The sequence below is a fragment of the Pinus tabuliformis genome, chromosome 2_2, assembly GCF_031772625.1.
Source record: "Pinus tabuliformis cultivar Carrire ecotype Pingquan chromosome 2_2, CPIR1, whole genome shotgun sequence".
NCBI classification, from domain to species: Eukaryota; Viridiplantae; Streptophyta; class Pinopsida; order Pinales; family Pinaceae; genus Pinus; species Pinus tabuliformis.
This window is the reverse complement of record NC_142300.1, coordinates 573,003,508-573,012,474: the sequence shown is the minus strand read 5'-3', so window position 1 is coordinate 573,012,474 and position 8,967 is coordinate 573,003,508.

Genomic DNA, 8,967 nt, shown 5'->3' with positions numbered 1-8,967 from the left:
CGCTGAGGTAGGCATTCCCATACTCAGATCAAAACTTTAACTAACAGACTAACTATTCTGATACATGAATGATCTTGCAGTACATCATAATCATAGACTTGCGTAGACACAGTATGGACGCAACCATCTGTTTATAATTGGTCTACCATATAATGAATACAAAACTCCTCGTAGCCTGGATGGTGGGAACTAGATCTAGGGTCTTCATTTCTACTTCCCGAATTGGTACGACTCTAGCCATGCGAATAAATGAGTTGATTTCGAACATGGTAGAAACCACTTGATTACCAGTCGATGATGTAAACTGTTAACAAGTGTGAGAGAGACCACCAGTAATGTCAATGGTTCTCAAAGTACCCAGTACAATCCATGAGATGTGAATGAATGAGTTGATGTCGAACATTTCACGGAATCCTTCGATCGAAAGTCAATGATGTAAACTAACGTCAAAGGCGAGAAACCTGCCATTGATGCATGCAGACTTCAAGGTACTGACGATTTCTAAGTCATCTCTCTAGATAATGTGCTGATGTCAATAGAAAGCGACCCGTTGCAGGCAAGCCTACAACACGAAATCATAGTTCAAGTTGGAGAAAATGTTGCTGTAAGGACTGACTCAGGGATGGTCAAAATGGATGACAAGTATTTTGCAGACCTCTTGAACACATAACGACACAACATATGGCTTGGTAACGAATGACTCAAAGTTAATCCTCGGAACCTGGTTGAAGACTTTCAATGTGGTTTGATCAACTGTGAGCAAAGGATTTCCCAACCCAGGTGAATAAAAAGTGTCATGTTCAAGAGTGGTAATAAGGTTTCTTCTGAGACAAAGGATAACAAATAGGCTCATTCTTCTCTCTTTTCCCCCACCATTTCTGGCAAGTACCTCTTTATTTTTTACAAGCTTGAGGAGGATAACATATGCTTGATTATAAGCTCATCCTTCGGATGAGTCCAACTTAGTTTTGATTCGAACCCTAAGAAGGAGTGGTTCGTTCCTGTTTGTAATTGAACAGGTCCTTTACTATGAAATTTTAACGAGTCCAGTATAGGAGAAACTCAGCGTTTTTCAATTTTAGAGAGTCTGAAAAACTTAAGAAGACTCCAGGTTGAACTTTTTTGTAAATTTGTGTCCCCCAAGCCCGAAAAAGTATAAAATAATACCTAGGAGAACCGCTTGATCTTGCGACCAAGGAGTACTTTCATAGTTAGTGCCTTTGACCTAAAAAGTAAAAAGCGATCAAGGACACGTCATTTTATTTCCAATATCGAGTTTGAAACGACAAAAACCCGGCAATCTTTTCCTGTTTTTACGGTCAGAAAAGGGCTATAAGGGGACCGTCTTTTAATTCCGTTTTAACGAGTGTAAAAGAAATGCTCGGCAATCTTTTCATGTTTTAGGAGTCTGAAAAGGGCTTAAAAGAGAACTCCAAGGTTTCACTTTTTCGTAAGTTTTAACGAGTTCAAAAAAGGGATAAAAATGTACTCATGGTTTTCATTTTCTCGCAAGTTTTAATGAGTTCGAAAAAATGATAAAAACGTACTCATATGGCCGACTTTCAATTTAATTTACGAGTAGGAAAAGACGGAAAGAACTCGACATTTTCATTTGTTTTACGAGAATGAAAAATAGCAAAATAATCTCGAGATTTTCATGAGTTTAACGAGTCTTGAAAATAATTGAAATTGACTCGAGATAGGTTTCATTTTTACAAAAGCTTGAAACAGTGAAAAACTATGCTTCAAAATAGTTTCATTTTTACACAAGCTTGAAACAAATAAAAACTATGCTTGATGCCCCCTAAGCATAACTGTTAGAGCGCATGCCCCCCAGCTTCATTTCATTCAACCAGTTGGATGAAATGAAGGTTCAGTGACGAGATCATTTGAAAGACTCAACCTAAAACTGTAACAAAATTATGCAAAAAATGAAATAACTAACCTAAATACTTAACATTTATGAGATCTAGTCAATCTCTCGACTCAAGTAGAGGAGGATTTGTTTCATTTTTTAATGAGCTTGACACAGGAAAAGAACTATGCTCGGATTCGGTTTCATGTTTACGCAAGCTTGAAATGAAAAACTATGCTTGTTATAAGTTCACATGCCCTCAGCATAATGACGCAAAACGAGGTACATGCCCCCCAAGCTTCATTGCATTCAATGAGGTGGATGGAATGAGGCTTTACTTTCAAGATCTTGGAAAGACTTGTGGGAGTTGTTTCATTTTTTAGTGAGGTTGACACAGGAAAAGAACTATCCTCCCTTGTTTCATTTTTTAAACGAGCTTGACACAAGATAAGGAACTATGCTCATAACTACTCTCTACAATCTACCTAACAAAAATATTTACTCTAAAAACCTTGATTCATTTTTTAACGAGCTTGACACAAGACAAGGAACTATGCTCTAAAATCCTTGTTTCATTTTTTAATGAGCTTGACATAAGACAAGGAACTATGCTCTAAAACCTTGATTCATTTTTTAACGAGCTTGACACAAGACAAGGAACTATGCTCTAAAATCCTTGATTCATTTTTTAATGAGCTTGACACAAGACAAGAAACTATGCTCATAACTACTCTCTATAATCTACCTACTTAACCTACCCTTGTTTCATTTTTTAGCGAGCTTGACACAAGACAAGGAACTATGCTCAAGACTCTTTGTTTCATTTTTTAATGAGCTTGACACAAGACAAGGAACTATGCTCAAAAATTTCGCATGCCCCCAGTATAATGATGCAAAGTGAGGTACATGCCCCCCAAGCTTCATTGCATTCAACCAGATGGATGGAATGAAGGTTTACTTTCAATATTTAACGTGAAAAGGGAGTTGTTTCATTTTTAAGGAGGTTGACACAAAAAAAGAACTATCCTCATACCTTATTCATTTTTTAACGAGGTTGACTCAGTAACAGGAACTATCCTCATACCTGATTCATTTTTTAACGAGGTTGACTCAGTAACAGGAACTATCCTCATTCCTGATTCATTTTTCAACGAGGTTAACTTAGTAACAGGAACTTTCCTCGTGCTAGCCTATTTCATTTTTTAACGAGGTTGATACAGGTAAAAACTATCCTCGTAGACACCTGTTTCATTTTTTAACGAGGTTGGCACAGGAAAAGGAACTATCCTCGCTACAGCCTATTTCATTTTTTAACGAGGTTGATACAGGAAAAAACTATCCTCGTACTCACTGATTCATTTTTTAACGAGGTCGACACAGTAAAAGGAACTTTCCTCGAAATATTGATCATGGCTTCCAACTGGAAGAAAGACATGTCAATGGACACACCTTGATCATTGCTTCCAAGAGGTCTTCATCAGAAGGAAGAATACTTCTCTGGAAGGAACACATGTCAAGGGACTCAAAAGGGATAAGAACATCGTGTTCAAGTAATCCCATAGAGTTTTCCATGTCAATTACCAGATCTAAATCAATGGAAGATGAGCAAACAGTGAGAGGCTCACTTACATCGGTAACTGAAAACATGGGACCAGTTGCCACATAATTAACCCGTGGCAGGGTAGATACCACTTTAGAATCAGGAACATTTAGAGGTGTCATATTATTGGTAGTTGAAACAAGACTAGGGAACGAAATCTGGTCTACATTCACAATACTGCCATTGTGAGGGAAAGACATCACGCGAAAGAGTGTCGATACGACAGCTTTCATTGCATAAACATAGTCTCACCCAAGGAGTAAATTGAAATCCAAGGGACCTCGAACTACCATAAGATCAATACAGACAATTTTACCTTCCAAGGTAATAGAAAACTTAGGAAGGATCCCTAAAGGTTCACTAATGGTTCTGTTAAAAGCTTTCAGATTCTACGTAATTGGCGCAAGCTGAGGGGAACCCAAATATTTCCAAACAGTTGAGGATAAAATACTGACAGAAGCACCTTCATCTACCTGTGAACGATGTATGTCCCTACCACTAGCCTTGACAATGATTTGGAAAGGGATGGAGGAAGGAAGACGAGGTTCTGTCAATTTATTCCAATCAAAGGAAAAGACCTCAGTACTTGGAGGGGGTTCTGTAGAAACAGGTGAAATGCGCCCCGGCATAGAAGAATTCGATGTAACAAGAAGAACATTAGCGGTATGAAATTTACTCTTGAAAGGGAGAGTGTGATCGACTGAATGTGAAGTTGAATCGACCACTTGATCAACTAATGGATCATCAACCTGAGTGACATGAGTTTCACTCTCCAATGGAAGAGTATGATTGATCGTACTTGAAATTTGATCAATCACTCCGTCAGTTGACGGTAGGTTGGGAGAAAGTTTACGGTAACCAGTTGGAAATTCGTGTTGTGGAACAGTAAGTTTTTCCAACAATTTTGAGGCTTCATCCATGTGAGGGCAAATGTGAGTTTGATGACTCCCTTTGCATAACTTACAAGGAAACCTAACTTTACCCTTTTTCCCAGGAACCTGACTATCACTGGTTGATGGATCAATGGAAAGTTGATGAAATTTTTCTGACCATACTTCCAAGACCTTTGGAATACCAGGACAATTGACAAGGAAGTGGTCACCCTTACAAAGCTTGCAAGGGTATTTGGGTTTACGATGCATGTCGGAGTTTTGCTCAACACAAATAACACTTACAGTCTCGGATTCTCGTTAGGAGGGGTTCCTAGGTTGGTAAATTCCAGAACATTCGCCATTATATTCAACTTCAGTGAATTTTATTAACAATTTTTAAAACTAAAATTAACAATTCACAATTCACACCTATGGTCTCTAAAAGTAAAAACAAACAAATTAACACGCGCTATCAAATCTAGGAGTCAAACCATACACAAACAGTAACCTTCTGGACCGAAAACACTTGTTGGGGATGAAATCCAACATTGCAGAATTCAGTACAGAAGTGGCGGGTGGAACAGTTACCCCAGCAACCTGCTTAATGAATAGACTGGACCAAGTTCCTCCACTTTAACCGTCTCGAGTGAAGTGAACCCCCCAGAAAATCCAAGTGAGTATAACCGACGTCTGCTCCAGGTACAGTGGGATCTTCCCTCCACCGTCACCTTGTGTAGAATCCTAAGATTACGGGCACTAAGGTTACCAACAGCAACAAATACACCTGGGGGAACAGTCTACCTTCCGACAGCACGCAAGGGCAGAGTATCAAGCTCAATCCCCTTACCGGCTCCTGGACAACAATCCAAGGTTCACCGATAAGTGACCCCTGGCTCCTCGTCAATGGTTAATCCGAGGTTTACCGTTTGTAATACGTGCGTGTCTGGCATCGTTCCCAACGAGGGAGGATTGATCCCCTCACTGGTTCAGACACGAGCTCGTGCTTCTCCTTTAAGAGGAGCTTTCCCAGAGTATAAATGCAACAGTTGGATTTATCCTACCACAAGATGAGCTACTTGTTTGGTTTTGCTGTCTTGGAGAGTTAATTACTCTCCTACTCCAAGACACTAGCCTAAGCTATGTTGGTGTTTCAGATCCCTAGAAATGTAAAAATTACTAGATGAATTTTAATTAAGCGCTGTGTTATTAAGGATGTTATTACTCAAATGGGTAAATGGATACGAAACCAATGGTGTTATGACCAGACTCAACTGAATGCAATCGAATATGATAATGTAATATTTTCAATTCGATGAATCCTAACTAAAGTAAGGAGAGAGTTTCCATTCACTTCCAACAATGCAAAAAATTGATCACTAAGAGAAAATATAACAAATTCTATAATGCACTAAATTCATCAAGAAAAACTAATGCAAATCAATTCCAAACCAATTTTTTTATTTTTTTTTATTTTGTGTAAATTCAAATCAAAGAAAACTGATCTAAATCTACGATTGATTTTTCAGAATGTAAACTATGCAATTGTAATCTATGCACAATTCACTTGAAAAGTATGCAAATGTAATCTATGCACATTTTTCATTCATATTCTGAAAATGAAAATTCTAATTATGCAAATGTGATCTATGCAAGAGAATTCTCAAACACAAGATGATTCTAATGTAATCTAAGAACCAATCAAGTGTAAGTCGAGAAAATTGGGTGAGAGTTCCAAAGATCAAAAAATAAAAACACTCAAAGGCGATTAACACTCATACACAATCTAGCCCCCCCCCGGCGAATGATGGGGAAATTGTTTTGCAAAAACAAAAGCAAAAAGATGCAAAATTGTGAAAAGACTGAGACAAACCTCCAAGTAATGACCAAAGGAAATCAAATTAAGAATTTCTCAAAAAAGAGACTCAAAACACCCAATTGATGAAAGCTTAGAGCAGGAATGCTAATGAAACAAGCTTAGGTGAAGATTTATGGTAGAAAACTAATGGATCTGGGCAGAAAAAACTAAGAAAAAACAAAATCTAAGAGGAAAAATGTAAAAAATGGAAATTTCTTAATTTTTAGCAGGGTACGCAGGCAACCTGTTAAGACAGGTGCGGGCCCGCTCTGTGCACACAGCAACAGTGCGTACAGGTACGCACTGTGCAACACTCAGAGGGTGAGTACTACTGGAAAAACCAAGAAAAACTAAATCTAATTTAACCCTAAGCTAGCCCACCCAAACACATAGTCAGACAGCCAAAAATCAGAAAACAAATAAATTTTCTCAGATCAAAAGTTCATACAAAGGAAAAAACATTCACATCAATGGATTCCCTAGTGGAGTCGCCATTTTGTTAGGTGGAAAGAGTCGATAGTGCGGACACAACCAACCTCCCTAGGAGTCTAAGAATCTCTAGTGACAAACAAGAAAAACAAGAGCAATCCTTCTCTAAATATGCATTTATCATACAAGAAATCAAGTGTTTAGATCCTACCTATAACCCAACGTTGTTGTAGTAGTCCAGCCTCGTCGATCCGGATGAGCCCCTCCTTCTCTTCGAAACCTGCGTTCACTAACAATCAAACGATTAAATAGCACCTGAATATCTTATAAAATAAAACATATTTAATATACAGACCAAGGAGTATATGAAACAACTCATAAATAACAAATTTTTGAGAAGAATGGACTTATTTGCATTAATAGGAAACAAAAGGAACCATTACAACCTGAGCCTTGGTGTTGTGCAAGTTCCTCCCAGGGTCCAGCAAGAGTTTTCCTTTACTTTGATAAGCTCACCCACTTCCAAATGAAACAAGAAAGGATGGGAATCTCTCCTCACAAGCTTCTACAAGGAAGTCCTAATTCCAGCAGCATCTACCCTTAGGAATGTTCAGCTTTCAACCTCCCCTCCTTCTGGCCCAATGCCTGTATTTATAGTGCTCAAGAGGAAGTTAATCAGGTCCACCATCAATGGGATAATCCCCTCTTTGGATGGGATAGCTCCTCTCTTGATGGGATAAGTTCCTCTTTCATAGGGGTACATGAACCATCTGGAGGCGCTCAATACACGTCGAACAACCTTCTAGAATGCTCTAGAAATAACCACAAGTAACTTTTTAAAGATGAAACTCGCGCCTTTTGACCTTTACAGGGGTACGCACCTGCCCCTTTACATACAGAGCATACAAGTACGCAGTTTTTGTGAACATTAGGTGCGTACACGTAGGTAAGGCCGAGAGAATCTGCGTACCCAGAGATAAACACATTTAGAAAGACTTTCTCTCTTTTTGGAGTTTGACATGGAGAGCAGAGGCATAAGACTTTCCCAGGAGGATAGCATGACTGTTGATAGAGCCATACTAACTGTAAATAGCCATGGTGACATTTTTTAGTGTAACACCCTCACACAGGCATGTGCATTGAAATAAATATAAATGAATCTGCAAGAGAGTTTAAAGACATTACAATGCTTAGTGATGCATGAATAAGAGGATTGAGGAACAAAAAGACAATTAATTTTACACGAAAAACAAGCTGCAAAGTTCAGAAGGAGGAATCACCACCAATCTATGGTATCCTAAAGATCTATAAGCTATCACAGGAATTACAGAATCGACCCTTTTCTCTCTTTATTTTTGAACCCTTTTACAATATCAGGATCTCCTATTTATAAGATGGGCATGACCAAGACATTAATGATTCTTATAGGAGCATTCATGGGCCAAGGGCTTCATTGTCAGATTAGATTTCCTTCTCAGTTGAGGAAGGGTGTCGTCTCAAGCTATGCTTCCTCTTCGAACTCTTAAACACGATCTGAAAATCTTGGAGTAAATGATCAGAGAGAAGGATCACAGTGAGAAGGAGGAGGTGTCAAACATTCCTTTATTGCGAAAGAATCTTATGAAGGCCATGTCATGCTACAATGGGTAATTTAAGGCAGTTGATGTGAAAATGGGCCGACATAGTCACTTCAATTTTAAGCTAACTTCAATGCCGAGTGTTTTGGATGCCCTGTTTCTTTAAAAGCACCCCTATTCCTCAGAAATCGCCCAGCTGTCGACTCATAAATCTGTCAAAGCTCTATTCATTGTTTATCAATGTATTATGATGTGGGATGAATTCATTTAAAACATGCGAATCAGTGAGGATTTCTTTTTTAAGTCTGAGACCCCATTTGATAGCCCCTTTTATGAATTTTTGCATAGGACCATAGGTGGAGACCAAGGGCCCATCTATAAAGTGTTTAAGGTTTCAAATAAATGTGCGAGGGGCTTTCCTTTATATCGCAATAATTCCTCATATCGGCCAATTTCAGGGACCCAAAACGTTTTTAGGCCCTCATATCACAATAAAAAATTCTCTATTGTCTCTCCTCTTTTATTATTTGGCACATTGTGATCGCCGATTGCGATATGTGATATCGTAAACAGCAATCATCCCATGGCACCTCCGATATTTATTAAACCAAAGCCCTTTTTCTTGCTGATGGATGGGACTGTGATATCACTAGTGGAGTATCACGTCGAGGAGAGAGAAGGAGTGACCTAGGCCTTGTTATACAACACATTTCTTTATATTTCATAAATTTTCCTCGCTCGGCAAGTTTGGTCTATATATCACAATCAACCTTCACCTC